This window comes from Aythya fuligula, chromosome 5 (genome assembly GCF_009819795.1).
Source record: "Aythya fuligula isolate bAytFul2 chromosome 5, bAytFul2.pri, whole genome shotgun sequence".
Lineage (NCBI taxonomy): Eukaryota > Metazoa > Chordata > Aves > Anseriformes > Anatidae > Aythya > Aythya fuligula.
The window spans coordinates 20,411,862-20,420,342 of NC_045563.1; the positions used below are offsets into that span (position 1 = coordinate 20,411,862).

At 41.9% G+C, this 8,481-nt stretch overlaps 1 long non-coding RNA gene across 1 annotated transcript; it reads right to left on the bottom strand.

Annotated features, from left to right (window-relative positions):
• Positions 1 to 1,900: 1,900 nt before the first annotated feature.
• Positions 1,901 to 7,854, bottom strand: LOC116489979. Its single transcript, XR_004253326.1, has 3 exons — positions 7,510 to 7,854; positions 4,296 to 4,502; positions 1,901 to 2,188 (listed from the first exon to the last, which is right to left on the bottom strand). It is a non-coding gene; the product is annotated as an uncharacterized LOC116489979 (long non-coding RNA).
• Positions 7,855 to 8,481: the final 627 nt, after the last annotated feature.

Consider the following 8,481-nt stretch of genomic DNA (forward strand, 5'->3'; position numbering starts at 1 on the left):
ATTAAGAAATCTGAATATAAATTAGCACCTCACCCACACAGTGCTTTTGCAAGCCCTGCTCCTTAGCTAACTCTGCTTACAAATAGGCTGCTCGGAATAGCTTTGAAGAGTCATGTTCCTATTGTAGCAGTGCTCACCTCAACAAGCTGTATGTGGGAAGGCAGAAGGTATGTCCTACCCAGCAATTAGATTTCCAGAGGGATACAAAACTGTTCTGCCCCTCAGGCCTGCCTGCCCTCCCTGAGGCCGGGTGAGCAGCACTGCCAGGGTTCTCCTCGCGGCCTGGCTGATGATGCCTGGCCAGGAAGAGCTTTCACTGCTTTTGGGGACTAGGAAACTATCCTCCAGCTGATCGATATGGCTTCAAACTGTGGCTTTGGGGAGGAGTGTATAAGGGAGCCTGAGAAACGTGAGAATCAGTAACACCAGGATGTCTTAAAAAACAATAAAGAACGGTTCTCGGTCTTTTAGGCATGTGGTGGCTGGCTTCAGGGAAAGAAGTGTCATATGTATCCTACACGGAAAGACAGATGAGTGCTTGAAATCAGAGCAGGAAACCCAGCATGCACATCCTTTCCCTCTGCTGACCCACACTGAGCTACTTCTGCATTGGCAGGGAGAACAGAACCTTCAGGGGGATGTGGGGGTGTGCATGTGTGTGCTCAGTAGTTGTTAGCAGGCTGTCCAGAAGCAATGATCACAGACAAAAATAACTGTAAAAGATCTTTCCAAATATAGCCGCGTCATTATTGGTGCTGTATCAGTTTCATTTCAAGCTGTGCCTGACAGTGTCTCGTTCCTTTTAAAAGAACAACAACAGGTACTGTGGGACCAGGGCCTTTTCTCTAGAAAGGGAAAATGGAGAAAACAGTTTCATGTCTGACAAAAGGATGGAGAATTCTTGCTCTCCAAGCTTAACCTTAATGGCTCCCTAGTTAATCGTAAGTAGAGTGAGCTCACCAGGGGCTGCTGAAACTGACAGGACATAGCAGTTTCAAGACACTGCTGTACATATTGTAAGACCAGTCTGCAAGCTGCAAGTTTGGGCGCCATGACATGGGGAAGCCGTGTGTGGATTGTGCATTAGTGTTAGCAAACCCTCACTGTATGCACGTGGAAGCACAGGACCAATGTGAGCCAGCTGGAGCCAGGTTTGCTGTGTTACAACCTGATTTAAAACTTCACTAGGTGGGAACTTCTGACATAGAAAAAAGCAGGGAAGGGAGAGGGGGACATAAATATCTGTTTTTAATTAATTCATTAATTGTCTCTTGGAAATGTTTACTAGCTTTTATACAATGTTGGCAAAATCCTGCTATTTCACAAAGGAAGAGAACAGATCTAACCAGTGCAGTCTCTGTGGTATTTGAAAAAAAAAAAAAAAAAAAAAAAAAAAAAGCACAAAGCTACTGTCAGAATACATCAGTTGACTGGCTGGAGGTGTTATGTATTGCCATAAGTGCAGGGCAGGCCTGGTTACATACTGAGAAATAGCCATATTTGCTTTTGAGACATTTAAGGAATTCATGAGACTTGTTAGCCAAAATATGCCATTTTAAGGGACCCAATACGGCTTCAGACAACTGAAGGCAAATCTTCAGAGGAAGTCAACATCAGTTAGGCTGGTTTTTGCATATGAAGATAAGTTCTTAGAAATACTATCATCCTTGCAGCATTAGCTGAAGTACCTATGGGGCTATTGCTTCCTCCATGGGCAGGCACAAGAGCCAAATTGACCAGAGAAGCATGATCCACGCTGCCAATCTCAGTAAGACAACTTGCCTTGGACAACTGCAGAGTACAAACTATACTCAAAGACATAAACCTACTGGTTACCCAATCTGAAGGAAATCATGCCCAGTGAAGCACAGCAGCTTCAAATTTGACTTACCAGAGATGGTCAACTTATAGCTGTAGGCTGTCGGGATCCTTCGTAGGCAGATGCTGCTTGTTGAGCTGAATCACAACTTGGACTTACATGTGATGCTAATCTTGCCCTTGTACAGGTCACTCCTGGATGGGGGTTGTTGATGAAAGCACAGTTTATGGTGCAGACTCTGCCTCGACTCATGGTGTGGTTGGTCAGTGAGGAGCATAATGCCAGTCAGTCCTTCCTAGGACACTCCTCCATCGTGAAGTCAAAATGTTCTGCCAAGGACATAGACACCTTGGGCTGCTTTGCACTGCACTGTTGGTTGAACACACAAACATACAGACACATACACACAGCACCATCAGGACAGCATCTTCCCCTGCATAAGTACAAATCCAAAGAGCTTGGGTATGAGAGTTCATGCCCTGAGCCTTCTTTCCCCATGAGGGAAAACTCAGGGAGGAATAGGAATGAGCAATATGCTGCGTTACCCTCAGCATCTGACCAGTGTACCTATTACCCATGTAAACAAATAAACTGAAAAGCAAGAAAGGAAGGAATCAGAAACCTCATTCTCCCATTAACCTGCTGTGCAACTGTAGGCAAGCAATTAATTTCTTTGTTTCTCAGTCTGTAAATAAGGTGTCGGGTTTTTGCTCCATGGGAATATATTGATGCTTTCTCTTGTTAATGTCATTAAATTGTAAAGTGCTTTGGGATATTTGGCTCCTAAGGTGCTTTAGAAATGCATGATTAAATTACACCCAATTATAAACCAAACCAGGTGATCTTGGAAAGGAAGGGATATTGCTCTGCTGGCATTGCTCTGAGGCATTAATAGCCTACACAATGCTCTGGGGGAATCATGGGGATCTGCATGGGCAATTTAATTTCCAGTGTCCACTGTAAATCTTCCATTTTCAGCTTCTATCTAAACACATTTTCTGAAGTCTCCATCATCTCCTTTTGCATTGGTGTAGGGTCCCATCAAATCTCCTGCATCCTAAATATAACACTGTAGGGTAAAATTCTCCTGTGAGACCTCATTCTCAAGCAACAGCTCTCTCTCCTTCTTTCTCCTTCAGATTTTTTTCTACCATCTCTCAGGCTTGTGCAGATGAACCCAGTGACTCACCGTTTATAATGATGAATAAGAAATCAGTTCACATCTGCTTGTGTCCTGCTGTCCTGCCTGAAGACAGGCAGGCTGTTACCAAGGGAATGTATCACAAGGCACAACCAACCTAGCTTTCTCCTATTTATTACTCTTTTATACTCACTCATACACAGAAACTATTCAAGTTATTTCCAGGCCTGGAGTAAGATCCAGGCCTACAGAAATTCCACAGAAGAAAATGACTACAGCCACCAAAGTGCAGATGCTTTTCCTCAGCTACTCATGTAACTGAAGCAATGTACGTATGGTCTAGTTGCATGGATCAAGAAAGGCTGATCATTAAATAAAAATAAGCTGACACTCTATTACTCATTTTAGTGTATTACTAATAATGTTACTTGAATGTATTGCCCATTGCTCTTAATGGGATTAGAAGACTTGTAGAAGCATGTGGACAGGCTTCGTAGAAACGTATGTATAGTCTGGTGACACATGTTAATATATAGTTTGCTTGTATTATATCTCTGTTTTAATAAACAAAATAGTAACAGGCCAGATAGAAAAAAATTGGGCTTGGATCTCACTACTCCAAGTACCTGCATACTGCTTTTCCCCAGACCGGGCAGAAAAATCACTTACCATTTTGATTTGATGAACTGGGGTGTGTTCAGTTTTTTTTTTTTTTTTTTTTTTTTGTGACTACTGCTAATGAGACATCCTTATTACTGATTAGGCCTGAGCAGGTAACAACTGGACAAAGGAAGAAGGATTTACCTGATGGTGACTAGTGAGAGTGCTAAAAGCACATCTAACATACTTTTAGGGACTTGTATAGCTCCTGGCCTGGACAGACTGTCATGCAATCTCCTACCCATGACAGATTTTTTTTTTTAATGAATCATTTTCATTTAGGAAACAAATCCTGGTCAGACAGGAAATATACTCCAAGACAAATGACTTGTGAAGCCAGTATTCTGCTATGTCAAGACATGACATCACCACTGTCCCTGTACATAGACAGGCCCTATTGTCTTGAATTTTAATTTAATCAACATCTGTAGGAACTACTATGTAATGTGCGACACATGCACATAGTAAAAGGTGGCCTGGTCTTGAGAAGACTGCTATCAAATGGATGGAATAGAAGGAAATGTAATCTTAAGCCCACTGCCCAGGTGGGGAGCTGAGGTGGAGAACCCGTTAGTGGTATGCCCAAAGTCAAAGAGGAATACTGAGTTTAGTCCACAGTCATGAATACAAAAGCACCCTTCTTCCTCCAGCACTGTCATGAATGTTTATGCTTACCTTTGTCTTTGCAGATGTATCACAGCTCCATTGAAGCTCAAGGGTCAGACAGTGCTTGTTGCTGTAGACCTTTTCTGCAGTTGTGAACCATGTGGCAGTACTGACATCATGTTTCAGCATACCATGAGTCTGTTAGTTGTCTTCCTCATCTTTATCTGGGTGGCAGTTCTGTATCAGAGTCACAGTTTCTGGGACTTTCTCAGCCAGCTGTGGCAGGTCAGAGGAAAACTAAAAATTAGTTTGCATGTTTAAGTATTGGTTTCTTCTACTTGGGACCCTCCCTGCGTCCTTTTCTGGGAAAATAAAAATTCGCTTCAACTCCTCCCTTCCAAAGTCTGTGTGTGTATAAAATACTTTCTTCCTTAATTTCTTTTAGCTTGAGGAACCCGAGTAGCAGTTTGCCCTGTGTAATTCCCTTCTGATGAAAAAATAAGCTTGTTAATTTTAAAAAACGCTCTCTTGTGAAGAGACGTAAAAACACAGTGCAAAGGTCCCTTAATCCCCAGCAGATTGTTACAGTAATGGAAGCCTCTTCAAGGAGCAAGCTAGTCTGCCTACGCTGGGCTGCACCCACTTGCAATGGAAATAATCTCATCAGATTGCCAAGGGGATAGACACTGCTGCGTTAGGGCTATTATGGGCAAGTGCCCAATCAAACACAGAATGAGAAACAGGGTAGCATTTAGGGATGTCTGGAGCAATACTACTTCATCCTTTCCCTCCACATTGGTCACAGTGAGGAAAGCTCAGTACCTTCCTTATTGCTTGGGTCTGAACTGCACCACTCCCATGTTTGTGTCAGTTAGCTGGCTCTGACTTTGAGCTACTGCAAAGGCTGAGCTTGGGAACAAGGCAGACAGCTGGCTTGACTTGGGAGATGCCACATAAACCTCACGCTACAGTTAATCCATTTGCTTGCCTTGAAAGCTAAGGGACAATAGCTGATGATAGAGATAAATTTGTACAATTTAAATTGAGAGATGCATTCTTACATGGGTGCCAATTCTGCAAGGTACCACAGAGCCACTGCTTGCACAGACATCTAGGCTTAAAAATAGGACAGCAAAGACATTGTCTTTAACCTCTCCAGATATGAGCTCAACATCCATGTGAAAAGTAATACCTCAGAAAGGACAGTATATGGATCTCAAGCTTTGCCTTTATAACCGAATTGCTCCCCCTAGGTCACTCAAGGTTTAATCAAGAATGATTTAACTTCAGTTTGTGCAAACTGTAGTTGCATGCTTGAAAAATTCTGCTTCTGCTGATAAACCAGAGAGCTTCCTCCATGCTTTATGGTTTGCTGAACACTGTCAGTCCTGCTGCAGAGGGCTGGATAATGCAGCTGACAAACTTCCGTGCACAGAAGTCCCTCTACCCTAACCACTATCAGGGAGGCTTATAAAAAAGAACTTGCCAGAAAAATAGTGAGCAGTTATGCGGGACTTGATGAACCTAAAGCACTGTTATTAGTTTTCTCCAACAGTCATCCTCTTTTAAATCAAAGTGACAGCTCATATGACAAAAGGCCAAAAGATAACTGCAGCCTCCATAACCCTGCAGCTGTATTTCACTGCATGCCAAAGAAAACTCTAAGTGCAGGATTTCTCTTGTGACAGGACATAACACAGAATCTTACGGGCAAAGATGTATGAATGCACCCTGCCCTCCCAGAACAAACCACCCTGTGGCTCTCCAACCTCACAGTCAGATCAAACCTATGAGGGTAGAGAAGAAAAACGCAAGACAGAAAGAGGTACTAAAAGATTAAAAAAATGAAAGACTGCACAGGAGAGTGAAGCCGTTCTTCAGTCTGTTGACTCAAGCCCCAAAAAGTGAATGACTGAGACAGGAAGAAGAAACCTTTGAACTGTTTCAGCAGAAGGCAGTTAGTGTAAGGGTTGCAGTGGGCTGAGAGCAATGATGCCAGCTATTTTCTTAATACCTGTACCACAAGAAGAGAGACATTAATGCCTCAGCAAACATCTTAGTAATAAGCACCTATTCACACCAATTTTAGGTGAGGAAGGTAGAACATTTAAAAATAGTTCATGTAAAAAATGAATGAGAACAAACAAACAAAAAAAAGAGGCAGCTTTAATGCCTCATTAGATAATTTTATTGTCCACCTCCTGTCACAAACAATTTTGTACATCTGTTTCTAATAGAACTTGTCATACTCTTTGGTACAGTATTACATGTTGCCATTCTGTACCAGAGAAGTTTGTTTGGAGCCTGCAGTCCCTCTGAGATTTTTTGGTGTTTCTCTCTTTGGAGATGTGTTACAAAGCCATGCTTCACAGACTGTTTATATGGTTCCAAAGTGGAGACTGAGAGGAACTTTTTTGGTCACCCAGATGTTGTCTCCTGAGATTTCCTTAGTCAAGTATGAACATCCTTCTACTCTGCAGAAATCAGTGTTATACAACATGACTTACGAATCATACACCTTTTCTTGCTGGCATAAGTGCTGCTTAGAGCAGTCAGCATCGTGCTTTATCACTTGAGAATATCATAGGCATAATAAGTCTGATTTTCATAATTAATAATCAAGAACTCCCAAGTCCTAAACAATAAGGATTTAAATATTTTGCTACCTTGAATAGTAAGCTGGCTAGGGATTTCAGGAAATGTTACAAAATTTTCATTCTCAAGACATAATTAGTGTCTCTGAAGCATAACCTCTGATAATACTATTTTATCTTTAGCATGCTAGCACCTGACTGCTCATCCCGTTCAAACCCATCACCTGAAAGAACTATAATCTTGTCTCAGTACCACTGTATTTAAAACTAACTGGCATTTCAAACATGACAGTTGATTTGCTGTCATACTTACCCACCTAAATGATACTCAAACTACAGTATCCATGACACAAATTGGACAATCAATTGTAATCACATGCTCAGTGTGAGAGGTCAGTGGTAGAATAAACAACTGCCATTATACCTGACATACCCATTCATGGGACAGCTCAGTGCTAGCCATGATCACAGAATGCTTTTAATTTGACTGACTGCACAGGTTGTGCAGGCCTCTGTTTCCTCCCAGCACCCTGAAAATACAGCAAAAAGCAGCAGAGCTTCTTGCACAATGCTCCTTTGTGCAAGATGAATTTGATAACCCTTTACAAAAATGATGTACAGTTGGAAAATGTAAGAAAGTAACAAGTGAGAGATGGGAATTTGATCTGGACAGATACTGCAGGTCTTACCTGGAGCTGGCATTGCTAGAATTCCTTCTTTGTCGAAGTAATTCCATTGCTTCTTCCATGACTTGGATTCAGAACAAGGATTTGTTTCTGCTGCAAGCCTCCCACAGGGTTAAATGGTAGTAGAGATATGCATCTTGGTGTATTTTGTCCTTTCCTTGGTCCTCAGTTCACATCCTCTAGTACGTATCTTGATGGCACAGCTCCCTGATTTAGCTCCAGCCAGGTTAACAACATGCTGGAGCTGGACAAATTCACCTTGTGGAGGCCATTCATGAGTTCTAGAGGCTCCATGACAGCAGGAGAGCTGTGACAGATCACTGTACCTGCAGGCCTACGCTTGCGTATGTGAACATAGAGCTGCTCCTATTACAAGATGTCAAACCTAGAGTGAAAGCAGCTTTAGTAAACATGGAGCAAATTCTGTCCAACGAGATTATGCAGTTTCTAAAATGAATGCACATACATACAGCCCTGTTCCACAGCTGGTCATTTAGAAGTCCTCACAGTGTTTGACATGGGACCATCTGAATTCAGCTTGGAAAGGACACATTTTAAGAGCACTGACCACCACTCATTCTCCACATACATGTATATTTGGGAGAGGTATCTATTCATTAAAGGTCAATGCATTGTTTCTGTCTCTTCCTAGCTAATTGATGAGATCTGTACTATATTTCCTAAAACCTGTCTTTTTATTGTTTTGACTGCTTTGTCTCTGTTCTTATTTAATAAATCTCCTCTTACAGTCCTATGTCAAGTGGTTAGGTGCTATCTGAATTGCTCAGACAAGTGAATTTGCTTACTGGCTTGCAAGATACTGTTAATGTTCAAGTTTATGTGCCAAGGATTACAGCACCCCAGTTAATAGTCATTCTTGAAAATAGATATTGTTTTAGATATTGCAACTTTCATAAATTCTGCAAGACACAATTCAATTCATTACATCAATCCACGCTGAAGTTTGCCACATTC